The sequence below is a fragment of the Ambystoma mexicanum genome, chromosome 9 (genome assembly GCF_040938575.1).
Source record: "Ambystoma mexicanum isolate Mex_15411 chromosome 9, UKY_AmexF1_1, whole genome shotgun sequence".
NCBI lineage: Eukaryota > Metazoa > Chordata > Amphibia > Caudata > Ambystomatidae > Ambystoma > Ambystoma mexicanum.
In genome coordinates, this window is record NC_090931.1 from 1,025,030,511 (window position 1) to 1,025,046,159 (window position 15,649).

Below are 15,649 nucleotides of genomic sequence, written 5' to 3' on the forward strand. Positions count from 1 at the left end.
ACCTTATGCCTGGGGTTTCTCTAGAGCAGTGGCCTGCACACGGTTGCTTAATATGTGAGCCAGAAGGGGTCCATTTACGTTGTACACAGCGAGCACCCTAGATGAAACGCTTTGTAATCACATAGCAATGAGTGCAGACAGGGCTCCTTCGTTTTTTTCCAATAAGAGTGTGAATAAAACGATGGCAATTGGGGAGGTCCGGCTACATCACAATACTTAGAAGGGTCGTTTTCAGGACAGCCTAAGCCCATGTTTCCCCATTGATAAAAGTCAGCGAGTTCCTGCTGCAGCGTTTTTCAATAAGCTCCCTACGGTCGCAGCACTCCGTTTCTTACAATTTCCGGCGGGGCAGTCCGGCATATGTTGAGAAAACAGCTGAAACGACATGTTTTTATTACACGAAGGGAATATACTGGCTTGGTGGCATTAACACGCAAACGCCGTGTTTCGGGTGCAATCGGACTATAAGACAATTGCAGGGGAAAAAAAGTCGCTCGTAAGCAGTCTCAATACTGGTGTTGAGGAACTTCCTGCCACCTGCCGGTAGATGGCGCTGTCACGCAAGGTGCGGTCCTCAGCATGCAAGATGTTTCCTGATTTATTTGAGCTAATAGCTACCATAGAGTGATGCTCAGAACAGGAAGCACGGGCTGAAATGGTGAGGATTCTGGAGAGCGTTCTTTGTTTTTCCCCAGTAATAATGGATTCACTGCTGAGGCTTTTTCGGCTTTAGAGGCTGCTGCTCGGCACACCTTCGAGAAGACGGAAGGCTCGAACCTGGACATGTGTGGATGCCCGTCTCCCTGATGTGATGATTCTTACCCGTGAGATGTTTCCCCACCAGGTAAGGAAGGATGCGGAATATTTCATCCTAGGCGTCAGGTGGCTCGGGTTTATCTCCCGTGCTGGTGGCCGGGTTGGAGAAGCAGGCTGGAAGCTCGGGCTTGGTGTGAATATTAGGTGCAATGCAGAACGAGGGGCTAATCTCATTACTATCCGCATTTTTTTCTCTCTCTCTTGGTGTGACAAAATGACATTGGGCGTCCGGCTGGCGTGGCTACGTTTTACTGCAGTGTGTGCTTTAATGCCCCCAAACCTTCCTATTTCCACACATCTGTGTGCTTGTATTGACGTGTGTTTCGTGTGAGACTGTTGTGCTGGATGCAAGCATTTGCCAGGCTGCCTGCCGTGGGTTTCACACCTCCCCACCGGAGGTCATATTGCCTGCTACTGTACACTGCGCAAATTGAAGCCGCTGTGGAAAACCTCTTGCATTTGAAAAGACTGCGGCTCCCGAAGCCCGAGATTTCTGCCTTCTGGTGCCCGGCGCGCCTGCAGCTGCCTGGGGGCCAGCGGGGGTACGTGGGACAGACGGTCGCCCTTCTGTAGCCGCAGCCCTGGGGGCTTCGCTATTGTTGTTTCTAGGGAAAAATCAATGCTTTTGCAGTGAAATGCGTTAGTGCATTTCCTGGTTTTTGATTGACCCGTGACTAGCGTGAATGGTGTTGCCGGGTTAATTCTGAAACGTGGTGAGACGGTAAAACGTTCAGTGCGTGCCTTATTTTTCAATATGTCTCATTCAAGTATACAGTAAATGCCAGAGTGTCTCTGAGCTCAAATCCTCCGCCTTGAAAATGTCTGCATTTTAATATTCAATGGTTTGCAGTGGAGATGCGCAAAATGGATGGAGGGAACACCCCGCTCTACGTGAGTGCTCCGCGCTGGCGGAACTCTCTCCAGAGCGTTGTCCTTCAGGGGCCCGCCATCTAATGAGCAGCTTGCTGTAAATGACCGCCGCCGCGGCAGATTGGGGAACATACTCCGGGATGACTCACACAGCCATTTTCTGTCAAAGCCACTGGCGTGTTTTTACACGCAGCTGTGCAGGTGGGGCGCTCCCCTGCAATCGCTTTAGCTATGTAGAGGTGGCGGGGGTGGGCGCCCTGGAAACAAACGCGCGCAAACCAAAATAAATGCAAGTGTGCGTAGTGGGCACCAACCTTTCTGGTCCCATGAAAATCACATTTATCAGCATTTTCCAGTGCCAGCGGGCACCCCTGTAAGGGGCAGGCCATTGTCTAAACATGTAGTCTGATACAGCACCGCTAATGCTGAGTGGGGAGAACACAACATATCTTGGCTTCTGTGTGCAAGGGGGCACAACCCAACGCATTTCTAAAGGTCTAGACACGCACACGACCTCTGGCAACCCTGGCGGGCACTATTTCAAGCACCAACAACTACACGATGACCGCATGTAAATACGATTTACTGCCCCCCGCCCCCGTGCTGTATCGTCATGCTTCATCAAGCCCATGATTTTAGATGTGGGCTCTGGGTGTAAAACTGCACAACGGCTGGAAATGGGCAAGCGCAACACACATGAGATAGCAGCACCGCTTTCGTGTAGGGACTTTCTGAGAAGCGCAGAGGGCTTGCTATTATATAACTCACTTGCATGCACATATGGGTGGGCAACGCACAGTGGGTTGCCGGTAGCCCCCGCCAGCTCCCCCTAATGGAGATGACCAACAATATTAAAGCAGGGCCGTCGTTTGTTTTATTATACGTGTGCAGCTTTCAGGAGAACCGATGCCTCGTGCTCCGAAGAAATAACCACCTTATGCCTGCATAGTGTGACCTTATGGCTTGCCTAGGACTGTAATAACCACCTCATGCCTGCACAGTGTGACCTTATGGCGTGCCTCGGACTGTAATAACCACCTCATGCCTGCACAGTGGGACCTTATGGCGTGCCTAGGACTGTAATAATCACCTCATGCCTGCACAGTGTGACCTTATGGCTCGCCTAGGACTGTAATAATCACCTCATGCCTGCACAGTGTGACCTTATGGCTCGCCTAGGACTGTAATAATCACCTCATGCCTGCACAGTGTGACCTTATGGCTCGCCTAGGACTGTAATAATCACCTCATGCCTGCACAGTGTGACCTTATGGCTCGCCTAGGACTGTAATAATCACCTCATGCCTGCACAGTGTGACCTTATGGCGTGCCTAGGACTGTAATAATCACCTCATGCCTGCACAGTGTGACCTTATGGCGTGCCTAGGACTGTAATAATCACCTCATGCCTGCACAGTGTGACCTTATGGCTCCCCTAGGACTGTAATAATCACCTCATGCCTGCACAGTGTGACCTTATGGCTCGCCTAGGACTGTAATAATCACCTCATGCCTGCACAGTGTGACCTTATGGCGTGCCTAGGACTGTAATAATCACCTCATGCCTGCACAGTGTGACCTTATGGCTCCCCTAGGACTGTAATAATCACCTCATGCCTGCACAGTGTGATTTTATGGCTTGCCTAGGACTGTAATAATCACCTTATGCAATCACCTTATGCCTGCACAGTGTGACCTTATGGCTTGCCTAGGACTGTAATAATCACCTTGTGCCTGTACAGTGTGACCTTAATGCTTGCCTAGGACTGCCTTTGAAAGTGCACTTTCCACACGAGGTGTGACTTTAGTAACACGCGCATAGGGCGTCCGTCTTGCGCAGGGGCCGATTTCTGATGCTTCCCACATCACTCTGCAGTCCAGAAAGGATCGGCGGGGGTCCTCCTCCGCGCGCGTGGGCCTGCGTCCATGCAGCAGCCTGGTGCTGGCATCATCGATTGCACGCTGTAAATAATTCAAGCAGTCAGCAGAAATGCTGAAAACGTCAAAGAAGCTCGCGGTGGCCGTGTCGAGGGGGTGAGGGCAAAGTTCGGTGGGGGAATTAAGGTCGACACTACACGTTGCACCCCACCCAGCCCCCTCTGAGTACCTCTTCGGCGGTTTTCCATTTCCTGCCCCAGTGTGCACCAGGAGCCTTGTGAGTGTTCCAGCGAGCGCATCCTGGGGGCCAGAGCCCTCCCCTGGGGGAGCTTTGCGGCGCTTCCTGATTGAAACACGCATGGGCTTTGCTGACGGCACACTTTGGTGGACAGGTCTAGCAGTGAAAGTGATGGAGTGCATGAGAAGCGACTGTCTGTCACGTGGTGTGATTACCCAACGCTAGCTAGTGAAACTGGTGCTAGGCCTCCATTTTGAATCATCCGCCCCAGGTTCCTGGGCCGCCTCGGGATGGAACGCAAACCGGCGAGGCTGGCATCACTTGCCTTCTTGGCACATACATTTATTTGAGTTCACATTACAGTGGGCCAGACAGGTCCAGTTTCTAACGTCACCCGGGGGCAACTGCCCTGCGTCTCCGCGTGTAATGTCGACGTGCAATGGATACTGCAGCATGAGTACATTAGAGCGGATTAGGAACGAATCCCAGGAATGGGGAAGAGAGAATTCCTGGCATAGAAATCCCATCATGCTCGTGTTTGGAATTGGATAGACGTTGGTAGTTGCAAATCCATTTCGGTTTCACTTGTCCCTGGGCGAGCTTTTTTTTTTTTTTAATGAACAATGTATAGTCTTTCCTATGTCCATTTGATAATGGAAAATTGCTACATTAAATGTTACCCTGTGCTACTGAACGTGGTAAGTGCCTGGTGGTCCAGAATGTGCGCCCTTGGCCAAAGATGGTTACTGCGGTAATGGATGGGAAGGGAACATAACTTTAAGCAATCATTAATAATTCATTTTGAACAGAAAATAAATCAGTTTGACATTGTGTCAAACATCAAAACAGTTGCACGCATCCACCCATTTTTGTAATAAAACTGTAAAGCACAAGTTATTGCAAAACTCTACCGCATTACGCTCTAACGCGCCTTGTATTAATCCTCCCGAATGCGCTATGAAAACGAAGTTTTATTTTAATGTATGTTTGATTTGCATGATTAGTTTTGGCTACTGAGTGGTGCTGTAAGGGCTGCAGATACAGCATGGAAGCTAAGAGGGGAGAACGATGGGATGTGAGGATGGGGCACGCAGCCTGTGGGTGTTCCACCCATTTACATGGCCATGATAGTCCGTATGGCATTGCCACTCATTTCCTGTTTCCCCGCCCAAAAGATTTCCCCTGGGATCTCGTTGAGCTAGCTTTGCGCTTTTAAGGGCCTGCACATGTTATTTCTAAGTAATCTTCTGAAAGGTAATGGCTTAATTTCAGCTGTAAACCATCTCCTGGTGTAATAAAAATGTCTCAACCTAGTGTGTCTTCATCCACTTGATGGGTATGCATGTCTTGAATCTGTTCTTTGCAGTGGGTTTCTGTTTAAAATAAGCATTCACAAGGTCAGCAGTGCTGACTCTTGTGTATAGATTAGTTAGGCATTTGCCAGGTGCTCCCATGACATAGTGAGGTGATAACATAACTTGGCAGCAGGTGCCATTTTATGGCCAGGTAGAACCATTACGGCAGTGACTGGAAGATGCCTATCCCATGCCTTCACAAAAGCTTTGCCAAAGCACGATTTTATATATTGCTAAGTATCGCCTACATCACGTAGGAATGGTGAGAAAGCAGGGAGCAACAAGCAGAACTACGCAAACAGATGTTGAGGAATGGCAGTAGGGGGCATACGCAGAGATAGAGAGGGGCGGGCACGTGTTAAGTGCGCGTCTAAACATTAAACACTCAGGTACGAGATGGATAAACAAAGAGAGGTGGAGGCGAGGTTTGATGCTGAAAAATTCAGCCCTCCCCAAAATGAACATATTTCAGGCATTGATAAGTTAGCAAGTGTTTATTTATTTATTGTACATCTGTAAGGCGCCTATACACAAGTGTTTCAAGGTGCCACAAGACAGTTGGGGAGGGCAGTGGAGAAAACAATAACAGTAAAACGGTAAACACGGCACTACTAGGCCTTGTGACATTCAGATAGTGGAAGTTCAATGACAGTAAGTGCAAGGGAGGGGCTGAGGGGAGGTGTAGGAATGTAGGGGCCCTAGGGCTGGGCAAGTGTCAGAGGAAATCAGGGGTAAGTGTCAACTGGTGCGAAGAGGGGGGTGGACCAGACTCTGACTAGTCAGGGAAGTGTGCCCAAGGGCAAGTGTTGGTAAGGGTGCTGGAGTGGACTAGACAAAGAGGGTCCGGTCACAGTAAGGCACACAATGGACCAGGAATCTAGTCGCAATGGCAGGGGGACGTTAGCAAGTGAAAGAGGGAGGGAAGTACGAGGAGAGCAGGAAAGTCGTGAGAAGTTTCCGGAATTTAAGAAGATCCTGCTCAAGTCTGAGAGTGGCAGGAAGGTCGTTTCAGAGGGAGGCACCTGCCCAAGAAAGAGATCTACTCCCCCACTCTCTGCTTAGGGAAGCGTCTGATCTGCAGAGAGTTGGAACTAGAGGACCAAAGGTCTCTAGCAGGGGTGCATTTAGGGAGAGAAAGTTGGATGAAGCGGGGTCCCAGGACCCAGAAAGCCATGCGGATGATGCAGAGGGTCTTGAATCTCATCATTGCAGCATCCGTCAGCCAGTGGAGAGATTTTAGGGCTGGAGAGATGCAGTCCCTCGGCTTGTGGCCAAGGATAAGTCTCACAGCCCTATTTTGGATTAGTCGAAGAGGGCAGAGGGAGGAAAGAGGCAGACTGAGAAAGAGCCTGTTGCAGTAGTCCAGCCTACATAGAACCAGAAGTTGGTAAAGGATAACCATGGGAGTCGGATTTGCAGGCAAATTGGTAGCTCTTTGGTAAAATAGAGAGCCTTTGTAGGTTAGATACGGGAATCTTGATGTCTATAATTTAGGGCTGATGCAATCTGTCCTCTCTTGACCAAAGATTAGCCCGGCACTGTAGTTCTTAGGCCTTTGGATATAATGTAGTATTTTTCCAAGCAGTCAAAGAGCCCGCAGAGCCTCAGGTAAAAGTAGGCTAGCTTGGTAACTCTATTGATTTACAGCTCAAATTCAGGCTGGTACCAATCCAACAAGACTCCCGGGCAGTGGTAGAAGCAGGTTTTGGTGCCACACAGGGTGAAGGGATCCTTATGTCGCCCTAGGGGTCTCTGGCCTGTAGTATTTTGCAGGCATGGATCGGGCACGTATGGGTCTGAAAGGAGGCCTGCAGTGGGTGTTTGACTGTCCCCCCTCCACCACCACCCTACCACTACAACTGCTCCCAGGTTGCAGACTTGGGGTTTGGGTACTAGGGCCCTCCCAAAGAGAGGGGCCACAAGAAACCTAGGGGTCGTGGAGCCACATGGCCCATGCGCAAGCCCTTCATCCAGGAAGCGTTCAGGTACCGGCCGAGGGCCTCACTAGCTTCTGCATAGATAGTTTAACAGACATTGGGCCTCATTACGAGGAAGGTGGTAGAGGGTTAACAGCACCGGTAGAGCTGCCGGCGCTGTTAACTCTCTACCGCCTTATTACGAGGTCTGCTCGCGGGTCCCGCTAAGGACGTTTGGTAAAACCAGGCGTCCTTAGCGGGACCCGCTAGCAGACCAGGATGCTAACAACGGGCCCGTTCTTAACGGGCCCATTGTTAGCATCCTCCCCATTCCCATTGAGCCCTATGGGGGCTCAAATGGGAATGGGGATGTACCAGGTCTGGGTCCCAGAAAAGGGAATTACCGGGCCCTCCAAGGTCGGAATGGCCCGGTAATTCCTCATTCCTGGAACCCGGACCCGGTACCCAGTATGGGGATAGCCATGCCGCTAAAAGCAGCATGGCTACCTCCATACTCGTAATGAGGCCCATTGTGTTTAATGTTTAGAAAAGCAATGTAGCAGTTAAAATGTCCATTAACATTCCGTACACATTTAAATCTATGGAAAGGTGTTCCAGAAAACGGGGAGCTCCGACGTGCATCTCAATTGAAATAATTGATAATGACAAAGGAACAGGATATTCACTTTTGGAAATTAGACTTTTTGTATATGTTTAAAATGCATAATGCAGCAAGAATTGTGTACCCGTCATGATTCAGTTCCTTCTTTGTATACTATTTCACCTAGTGATATTTTGTGAGCGTGATTTAATGAATAGCATATCATTGGCAGCTTTAGGGTTTAATGTGAACCGGCACACGCTGTTCATCATACAAGGACTAAGGGGTTTCCTTCTCATATTCGGGTGCCCAAAATGTGTTAAAACTTGGTAGGCAAGGTTAATGCTAGGTTTAATCCTTTCTTTATGCTTCTGATTATTTTAAATAATTTTGCAGGCAGAGTGGGGGCACAGAACAGGGAGACTGTTTCTGCTGTACAATACCCCTGCTTGCAAAAAATGAATGCTTTAATGCCAAAATGCCATTTTCATGCTGGTGTAAAACCAATGGATTCCTACAAATTCTGCCTGTTGTTTGCACCTGCTAAACCCACTTTGTGTGATGTAACTGGATCGACTCACATTTGTTTGCTTTTTTGTAACCTGTTTTTTTCTGCAAAAAACATAGATGCTGGGTTGGGCTTAGGTATATAGAAAAAGGGGTTTGGAGATAGGTGATGAGGGCTTCCGGGGGTGGGGTTGGAGGATGAGGTCTCCCCACCTATGCAGTAAAATAAAAAGCAAAAGAAATGCCACAAAATGTGATTCGTCGAGTTAATTTTGAACAACAAACTTCAGAGATCCCTAAAAGCAGGCACATCCCATAGACGACCAATTGTAAACAAAATGGCAGGTTATTTCTCCTGTTTTAAAAGGTTTTTGTGCACCTTATCTTGTATACATTTTGGCGGTCCTGTACGAGCAATTAACACTTTTCAGAAAATGAGCACCATAGTGATGTTATTATCAGACCATCAAGTTGCATACTAAGTGAACCGTCTAGTGTTCCCTTGACTTATCGCCCCATAGTCTCTCCCACTTGTCTTTCCCTATTATTCATAGTTTCTTGTACAGCTGATGCTTGACACGACTCATTATGAGTCAGGAAGAAGAGTCTTTTGATGCCAGTGGGAAGGAAAAATACCATTGCATACTTGGTTTATGATATATTAGTACTGACGTCAATGTCAAACTATTCTACAAGAATTGATCATTAATAATACAGCTGCTGCAATTTAGTAAGTTGGTCCAAGGAAACTCAAAGTTTGCGTGACCCATTGCTGCACATTTGGCATATGGCTCTATATAAAATCAAAGGATCATCAGACACACGCCGTCTACACCTTCTAGAATGGCTTATTCTAATCAAGAAAAACAACAGGGTAAATTAAAGCTCAAAGAGCCAGAGTGGCAATTGCCTTCCCAAACCATAGGGAGATAATGATACACAGGGAACGGTTTACTGGGGAAAAGGTTCATCAACTTGCCGATAAGGGCAAGAAAAAACAACTAATGAGATTTCTATTGACCGTGGTCCTGTTCTCTTGGACACAGTTTAAGGAGCTGGTCTGGTGCTCTATTGGGTAGAGGAAGGTGTCGTGTGGGATAGCTGGTCCCAAGCGAAATTGGGCGTGCTACCTGACTGGAGGGTAGTCTGGCTTAGTTTGGTTTTTCTGGTCACCAACAACCTGAAAGATGGGAAGGGGCGGGGGAGCAGGGGGGATGGGAAAACCAAGATGGGAGTGGGAGCAACCAGCACTATTATGTGAAAGAGTGCGAGAGGGGGATTAGACCTCGTATTCTTAAATCTAGACAGCTAGAGATGACAAGTGCGAAAATGGAGGCATCGGGATGGTCATGTAGTTTTATTTTAACCTTGATGACTCGATTTTTCCTTGCAAAAGGGTGGTTGCCTGGAGGGTGGATTAGGTGATACCAACTTATCACTAAAAATGCACTATCCCACTAGTTATGGGATGGAAAAGCCCATGCTTTCTGGGTTTTTCTCAATTTCATGCAGTAACCCCTGTTGGTCTTGGGGGTATCATAAAATGTTGTGGTGAAGCCACAACAGGTGAGGTCGACCGGTTTCGATGGTTCATGAGTGATTACCGACCATCTTCTTCAGGACAAGATCGATCTTCATGTGCTACTGAATAGTGTCTGTCCTCTTAGTAGGGCAGCGGTAACAGGCTGCAAGGGGATCCTGGAAAGGATGGCTGGGCTGTCCAGGAGGTCCGCTGGGAGCAATAAATGAGTTCTCTCCAGTGGCGTGCCTGAGGAAATTCAAGGCGGGCACAGAAAACGCTGCATCCTGCTCAGTCCCAAGGCTGTAGGACTGAGCAGGCTGCAGCGTTTTCTGCAGCACAGCGTTTTCAGTAGCACATGAAGATCGATCTTGTCCTGAAGAAGATGGTCGGTAATCACTCACGAACCATCGAAATCGGTCGACCTCACCTGTTGTGGCTTCACCACAACATTTTATGATACCCCCAAGACCAACAGGGGTTACTGCATGAAATTGAGAAATACACAGAAAGCATGGGTTATTCTAATCAAGTCACTGTTCCTCTCACACGCAGAGTGCATGCGGGCGGCACTAGCTTCCCCACCATGGCTGCCACTTTCTGGAACACCCTCCCGTCCCAGATCAGGTCAATATATTTTCATTTAGCCTTCCGTAAAGCCATCAAAACTAGGCTGTTTGTTGATTGAAAGGGCTGTATGTCCATTTGTATGTATCTCTGTGTATGCATCTAAGTAACACCGTTCAAATGTATCATGCAATGAAACATTCTGTACTAAGCAACACTCTGTTGGGCCGCATTTCTGTAACCCTTAATCAATCCTTCTTACGTCTCCTCATAGCGCCTCGATGCCTGTGGGCTGTAGTGCGCGCTACAAATACAAAAAAAAAAGAAATACACGCAACATGCCATGTCAAGTATCGTCTCAACGCAGCATGACATTATATGGCAGGACATGACATGTTGTAACTGGGGTAATTTCAGGAAGCAATGCCCGTGAACTTTGCCACCTGTTATGTATTATACTTCTAAGTCTTCTCAGGTATATGGCAATCAGTGTGGACTGGGGCATGGTGAGAGTGGTGGAAAGTAAACACCCAACCCACATTTCACCGAATGAATGATTAAAGCGAGCACATCTAGGAGCATCTTTATAGAGGTTTTACCACCAAGAAAGATGTGAGAAAATGGACCCAACCTATTATTTATAGATTTTAATAGAGAGTGTTGGACGCCTACTCTTGCAGTGCAGTACTTTAGAGTACATTGAGTAATCCAGGTCCCCGATACTGACATTTTGGAGAGAGAGAAGAAGTTTTCCCTAACAAAGGTTTGGAAAAAAAAATCCCCAAAACAGTGCATTTAACAGCACACTTTCTCGCAAAAAATCTAAGTATAGGTTTTAGAAGCAAGTTAAAAAATGAGTCTCTGGCCCTCTGATTGTTAGTCCAACTATATCCATGATCTCACAGAAAGGTTTTGGTGTGAAGTGGAACCTAAATGAGAAAAAAAGGGAATTATTTATAATCTTGATGCTGTTATGTCAATTGGTTCTTTGGTTTTGGAAGGAATGGAAATCATGGGTTTTGTCTCCGTTCTCATTCCAAAATTTGGGTTAGTGAGGTGACTGAACGTCTGGTCTTGATATGCGTGGAAAGAAATCCACCATGAACTGAGCTGGTCCGGCCACTCCCCAAAAGCTTGCAGTCCCCGCGGCGATGCAGTGAGACTGCCCCAGAAACGACCCTTTCGGATAAAGACTTGAAGGACTTCAACCCCCAGAGAGCATTACCAAAGGCTACTATGGTCCAGGCATCGGGGCAACAAACATACCCAGTGAGATGAGTACTGTTCACAAATGCGCAATGTTCATGAATCAATGAGAAATAATACTCTGAGCATACTTTAAAGGGAGCAATCAAAGGAGGGATCACAAACCTCACGTCCAACGCTCACACCCTTGCTTGATGTTTGCAGGATAGGAGAGACTGTGGAATGCCACAGCGCTGCTTACCATGCTGCCAGTGCAGTAATTCCAAGATGGCTTTGCACACTGCAGACAATTTTGAAAGCTTGAAAGTCCTCATTACAGGCAATAGAGGTCAGCAAGCACCCGATTCCAGGAAACAGTACTTGACACACCAAGTACAGCCAAGTACTGTTTGCTGGAATCGGGTGTTTGCTGACCTTTGTGTGGATTGCTGTGTCTTGCCATACTTCCACGGAGCTTTTCGCACAGGAGGACGTCTTTCTATGTGCGTGACACTTGAGTTGCCTGACCTGCCTCTCACAAAGAAGGAGGGTACTTCCTGTAGGGAGGCCCCGCCCCTTCTGCCTCTGTGACGCCCAGTCTCCCTCCTCAAATACCCACGTCCAGGCGCACCCGCGCCACGCACCAAGTACAGCCAAGTACTGTTTGCTGTTCGCGGTGCGTGCGGCGGGCTGCCGTACCCCTTGCTTACATTCTGCTGGCCCCCCTTGATAGAGGGTCCTGGGTTTGCCTGGCCTTTTCATGACGGCCTCAAGCTAGTACACTATTGTATCTAGCTATCGGCGGCTGAAAGTGTTTGTGAGTCTTTTCTTTCCTTTTAATTTTGCTTCTGCAGTTGACCCTAATAGCGCTTTACGCCTAATAGCTGTTGTAATTATGATTTCATAGGTACGTGCAGTTTACTGTGTCTCTTCTTGCTTTATGGTTTCACCTTGCACCATGTCTAAATCAATAATGTCTTTAAAATCAGGCATGCCAAAAATCGGTGCTGGTCGTTATGACATCTCACCCTTGGAATCCCGCAAGGTCTTTTTGCAAAGAGACTTAAAGAGAACCAGGAGAAAAAAAACAATCAATCTCCCTAAATGTTGACATTCGCTCCTTCTGTCAAACTGAAGGCACAAAAAATCAAAAAGCATCCTCTATTACCTCAAATACCATTCCAAAGTAAAAAGCACTGTGCTCTGTGACAGTTGATCCATCATTGAAGGAAACCTTAGCTCGGGGGGAGGTTCAGGATTTGAATGTGACTTCTGTGAATGTGTCCAAGAAGGAAATTGCTGATGCCTCTATTGCCTTAGCATGTAAATCAGGTGAGATATGTGTTACTCAGATCCCGGATATACAGGCCACTATAACACAGGTATCAGTTGAATCATCACCACAAAATCCTTCCTTATGTTCGGTTCAGGCCCAGCAATTGTTGAGAAAAGAATATGAGAAACTTACGTTAGCTGGTGAATTTGACACAGAGGCTACTGAATTGTTTAATTCCTCAAGCCCCCATGATCCTTTTACTCCTGACGTGCAATATATCTGCTCTAATACTGGTGACCTGATTCAGCTCCATGATGGATCTCATAGATCGAGTCTTCCTACTAATGTGTCTAATTTAGTTCTGTTAGACAAACTGGAGGATAATGATAAACAAGAACTGTACAAATCACCAGTAATGTTTGATAAATCATCTAGTGTGTCCAACCGGTCTCTTTCTTTTGTAGCGCCCACCCCGAGACGTTCTCAATTTCATGAACCAATAGGAAATCATATTTCATTCAAGATCCCCAGCCCTCAATAATACTTTAACAGCTATGAACCCAGCTTTACCTTCTTTGGCCAAGCTATATGAAATGCTAGATGAGAAAATCAAGAATCAAACTGACTGCATGCTGCAATCTCAAGAACATATCATCCGGAGATAGGTTTGAAGATGCAATTTGTTTCCAAGTGTTCATCCAATCATAACAGTCAGAGAACTCAAACTAACTTTGAGGGCATAGTCTCTCCCAGTTACCCTGTTACTAATAAGCCTGCTTCATCTGTTTCTAATCCTGATATTGTTGATATTGATGATTCCCAAAAAGTTCCACAGTTAGCTGTGGTTGATGGCCCAACAACAACCATCATCAACCCTGAGCAAAAAGTGGCAACCACTTTGGCCCCAATGTTCCTTAGCTCCAAAAGCATTTCTTCAAATATTATAAACTGTAATCATACCTCTAAACAGTGCAAATCCTTAGCAAGTTGCCTCTTAGTGCTAAACACAAAAAGGCCTCTAGACTGCTTACAGCAACGGGAAAAAAAGACATTTGCACCTCAAACAAGATAATGAGCGTCAATCGAAGGAGTCCTTAGTGTATAAACCATTGAATGATCTCTTGGCAGTTTCTGCCTCGACATCATTTTTGAAAGTCCCAAACTCCATTCTTAATCCAAATCCGACAACCACTGTTTTCTCCACACAAATGATGAATACACCTCAAGTAAAGGTATTTTCGGGGGTATCCCCGCCATCTGATATTACAGATGCCATCAAAAGACAAGGAGTTAACTTACCTTCTGACAGTCATCAGTCACAATATGTATCAGTCTGAAATGTAGAGTATACTTTGCAATAGCTTCGCAATGAGATACAAGGCTTTTTTGCAAATTACAACAGGGAAAATGAAAATATTAAACAGCTTATGTTGCAATCACACCAAGGTCTGACCAATGATGCCAGTCATATGCTACAAAGTTCATATCCCAATGTTAAACCCCTATTGAAAGGACCAGGTTTGCCAAGTCGAGATCAGGAATCTTTGGCAAACATGAGTTCTCACAAAACAGTCGAAGGGAGATCAACACTGGTGCTCAATGATGTGCCTAGACCCTCCCCTCCTGTTGGCAAGAACCAAGTACAATTTAACAAACATCACCGCCTATTGATCAAATGTCATGGTCATCCTTTCGCCAAGTTCGACCTGAACCGCGCAAGCATCTTAAACATTTGTGTGGAAATAACAGCCTTGGAGGATCTCACCTCAGCCGACATTGATCTTGTTGAATTTACAAACCTGCCCGACCTTTCTGAAGCATGCCTATATATTCGGTTGGGTGTGATTCTGAAGACTCTATGGCTAGCCCGGACGGCTTTCTATAATCTAGGCTTCATCTTGAGTCAAGATGCACTCATGAAAGATCAAATGATGATTAACACTACTTTGCCTCAATCTAGAATTTATGGTGATAAAACTGTTGTTCAAATAAACTCTGACCCAAATTCCTATGAGGTGTGGATGAATCGAAATCGTGATGGAACATCGTAACAATCCCAGAGGAATGATCTTGTTAGCCTTGTCTCCTGGAATACTAGGGGTTTTAAATATCTGATTAATAATAGCAACTTAGATCTCTTACAATATGACATCATTGTTCTCCAGGAGACCTGGTTATGCACTCCTCCCATCTGGGACCAATATGAAATTTACCTGGTCCCTGCCATTGCTACCCTTACTGGTAGACCAATGGTAGGTCTCATGACAGCCTTTCATAAGGACTGGGATTTTGCAGTTATCTGGCACAGATCTCCCTCGCCCTGCCTCCAAATTACGAAATTCAGACGAAGTTTAATAGATTGTGCCATTGTTAATATCTATTGGAGCAAGAAACATTTAACTTCGGATGAATTCTTTGATCACCTCAGCATCATCTTGGAACACCTTTCATTTGACAAATCCACATTAGAAATCTTTGTAATGGGTGATTTGAACATGCACTTATTAGTTGACTCCACATCAACATCAACCCACACAATAGATGAGCATTGCTGGCTGATGTTAATGAATAACAGAAATGTTGTAATGCTGAATGGTTCAGTCCCGGGTGATGTTCCTCATGGGTCTACTTGGCATAATGATGGCTGTCACTCTACACTGGATTACATTTATGTTAACAATGAGCTCCTCTCTAACATCATCTCTCTTAACATAAGATCTAAAATAATGAGTGATCATAGTCAATTAAGCTTGACTTGTAATTGGCCTGTTTTGCAATCCAGGATCTTTAACTCAAATTTAGAGAATCTCCAGGTCAACAATGCGGGGAATCGTATAAAATGGACAAAAACGAAATTGCTTCTTTTTAAGCAAAATTTGAGTGATGCTTATGCTGATCCTACTGTATCTGACAGCCCTTGT

General features: G+C 46.3%; 1 protein-coding gene across 7 annotated transcripts in view; it reads left to right on the forward strand.

The window, feature by feature from the left end:
* The first annotated feature begins 602 nt into the window (after positions 1-602).
* Positions 603-15,649, forward strand: part of LOC138488904 (sodium channel protein type 2 subunit alpha-like) — a 1,014,718-nt gene continuing 999,671 nt past the window's right edge. For all 7 annotated transcript variants that reach the window (XM_069616299.1, XM_069616302.1, XM_069616297.1 and 4 more), the window contains exon 1: positions 603-844. The gene's annotated coding sequence lies outside the window, so the exon portion shown is untranslated. The remainder of the gene's footprint in view (positions 845-15,649) is intronic.